Source organism: Solanum tuberosum, unplaced genomic scaffold, assembly GCF_000226075.1.
Source record: "Solanum tuberosum cultivar DM 1-3 516 R44 unplaced genomic scaffold, SolTub_3.0 scf00164, whole genome shotgun sequence".
NCBI classification, from domain to species: domain Eukaryota; kingdom Viridiplantae; phylum Streptophyta; class Magnoliopsida; order Solanales; family Solanaceae; genus Solanum; species Solanum tuberosum.
In genome coordinates this window covers 1,119,685-1,123,202 of record NW_006239092.1, presented here as the reverse complement: position 1 = coordinate 1,123,202, position 3,518 = coordinate 1,119,685, and positions in this window count along the sequence as shown.

Below are 3,518 nucleotides of genomic sequence, written 5' to 3'. Positions count from 1 at the left end.
TATATATATATATATATATGTATATGTATATTTGGTATAACGTGCTACTTTTCAAAGTTTGCCTTTTGGGGATTTTCAAAGAAGGTTCTCGTGAGGCCGCAACTTATTGCTACAATACATATTTTACCATATATATTTATCGATTTGATTTGATTTTTTGCATTTTAGGAAATTTAATTATATTTTTTAGATTTTTTTTTTACTATTAATGAAGATTTTTATTTATTTTTCAACTTATAACCCATTATTACTTTTTTATTGTGATAATTTATTTATTTTTAGATAACGAAGAAAAAATATCTTAAGATCTCTAATTTTTAAGCAAATAAATAAAATTAATAAAAAATATTTGTAAAAAAATGTAAAGTTAAACATAATCTATGTATGGTATGACGTACAGAGTCAACATGCATGCATTCAAATTCAATATTTTGTTGCTCTCAATTTGTCACTAGAAGGTCCAAGGCTCGTCAATTTTTTTGACTATTCTATTCTAATGATGCTCGTGTTTCTTCGTTTCAATTTATTTAACATATTTTAATTTAGTATGAAGTTTTAAAAAAACTAATTTTTTTTGGAATTTTGTGATCGTAAATTAAAAATACATTAAATGTACTAATTTTTTTTTTAATATTATAATATTAACATATGTTATAAAAAAGTTGAAATTTAAAAATGGTTAAAAAGGGAAAAAATCTTTCTTTTTAAATTGGACTAAAAAATAGATCAAATAATATTTTTTTTTTTAAAGGAGGGAGTAGCATTTTTTGTACCTCGCAGTTATTAATAAATTTTAATTCGTATATATATTTCACAAAGTAGAGTCAAATGTGACTATACTCATTTTCAAAGCTAAGGCGTTGTTATATTTCAATTTTCAACGTAATGTTCACTTTAGTCAATTGCCAGAAAATTACATGCACCATCTAGGAAATTGGTGAAGATTTTTGACCCCTGCGTTTCTAAGCAAACTTCATCAACATCAAGAGGCAAAAATTATTGATTTTGAAGTTTTAGGTCAAAAGTTCAAAATCATCGATCTGAAGATTATTTTTGTAATCACATCTTAGTTATGGTTAAATTATGAGTTTGTTTAGATTAGTAGGATTTAGGTTTTAAGTTGTCAATCAGTTTTGTTAGGAATTCACAAGTTATTACTTAATTTTCTAGTATAAATATAGGGTTTACGAAAAAACTATTGGGTTCGTCCGAACCCATGAACCCCCACTTAGCTCTGCCCTGTTTACGAGTGAGGTTAAAATCAAATCAAATCAGTTTAATCGGTTTTTATATTATAATTCCAAGATTTTTTAATTTCTGATTGATTCAAATACAAAATATTAGATAGTGGGCTGCACTACTAGGCTTGCTTGGGCTGAAATGGGCCTGGTCCGTGGATTCTTTAGAACTCCAACATGGTCAAAATATGTATAAAATGTATATACTGTGTACATTTAGTATCTTAAACCAAAAATAACAATGTGTATATCTATATTGAATATGTATAAATTAGCAAATACAGTTAACATATTTCAGCCGTATTTTATAAATTAGTTGGTCAAACTTCATATAATAAGTATCCCAACATTATATTATTGAGGTAATCGAACGCGTATACTTTTAATTTTGTTATAATTGTATGATTTGTGAGGTGAACCTTATTTCTAAGTCACATTTTAATTTTAATCTCATAATTAATGGATTGATTATCTAGTCTTAATCTTAAACCATAGTGCATACTTTATTATCAGGGGCGGCTGGTAAGGCTTAAAAAAAAGTCTTTTGCCTTAGGCCCCCAATTTTAGGGGGCCCCATTTTTTAGTTAATTAGGTAGGATTAAATTTTTAAAAAAAAATTAGAACTAAGACAATAAATGCAAAGGCCCCATTTTTTAGATAATTAGGAAGGATTAAATTAAAAAAATATATTGTTAGAACCAAGACAATAAATGCAAAACGGCTCAATGAAGTGATAGTATGATAGATATGACTATGACTTTTTGACTTTTCAATAAAAAGTTGTGTACTTTTTTTTTTNNNATGAGTTATGACTATGACTTTTTAACTTTCCAATAAAAAGTTGTGTACTTTTTTCTTAATGTACAAGTTACTTTTTTTTCTAATTTTATTTTTATATATTCTATTCTCCTCCCTTCTATTTCTTCTCACTTTCTTTTTTCTAATCTTACATATCTCTCTCTTATTCAAAGTTTACAAATTTACTCGTTCTATTGATAGTTTATATTTTAAATTTGGAGAAAACTATATTGCAGCAGCCCGATTCATTTTTGAAAATCAAGTCTTCATAGCTTTTGAATTCGGTAATATCATTCTAATTTCTAATATTATTAATAATTTGATGAGAATGTTGATAATGAAATCACAAGATCTCTTGAAGAATCATTTAGAGTTGATTACTTCTTATACATAGTAGATCGAACCATCTTTTCACTTCAAAATATATTTGAACAATTTGAAGTATATGAAAATATTTTTGGTTTTCTATTTAGTGGGAAAAAATTGAGATCATTAGATGATGAGAATTTGAAAAAATATTGTCTTAAACTTGAATGTTCCTTAAAACATAATACTCACTCCGATATTGATGGTTTAGACTTATTTTCTGAATTAAAAGTGTTAAGGGAAATCATAAAAGTAGAAGACAATACTCTAATTGAGATACTCAATCAAATAAAAAGACTTGATTCTTTTCCAAATGCTTACATTGCTTATAGAATAATGTTAACAATTCCCGTCGCCTCAGCCGAAAGAAGTTTTCAAATTAAATAATAAATATTATTTAAGATCGATAATGTCTCGAAAGATTAAGTGGTTTGGCTATACTATCGATTGAAAAAGAATTATTAGAAGAGATTGACTACACAAAAATTATTAACAACTTTACATCTCAAAAAGCTATAAAAATAGATTTAAAATAAAAACATTTATAAATTAATTTTTTAAGGCCTCTAGTTTGATTTTGACCTTAAGCCACCAACGGGTTTGTCTACAGCACAAGCTTTATCCATCTGGACCTGGTGCTTTGTCTACAGCACAAGCTTTAAGTCCAAGAAGGACCTCCTCTTCTTCAAAAGGCTTTTGTAGTTCTTGTTGCTCCTCAAAGTTGATGGAAGGGCACTGGTTCATGTTAAAGGATGGTCTCCAGTTCTCATTTTCCTTGTACAACTTCCTATAAAAAGAAATAATTTCTGTTTTGATATCTATAGGATCCACCAGTTTATCAATATGGTTGAACCTCTTATGAGCATTTGCCATTCTCTGAAAGAACTTTGTATTTTTGTCCCCTTGTTTTATCCACAGAGTTCTAGATCTCTGTCTCCAAGCTATCTCTTCCTTTTTTGCGTACTCTTCAAACTCTTTTACCACACTTGCTTTTTGAAGAGTCTCTTCTTCAGTTAAATGCCTGGACTGTTGAATGTTGTCAAACTCATGAACTCTGTTGAGCATTTCCTTCTTTCTTTTTTCCAGGTTCCCATAGGTGCTTACACTCCAGTCTTT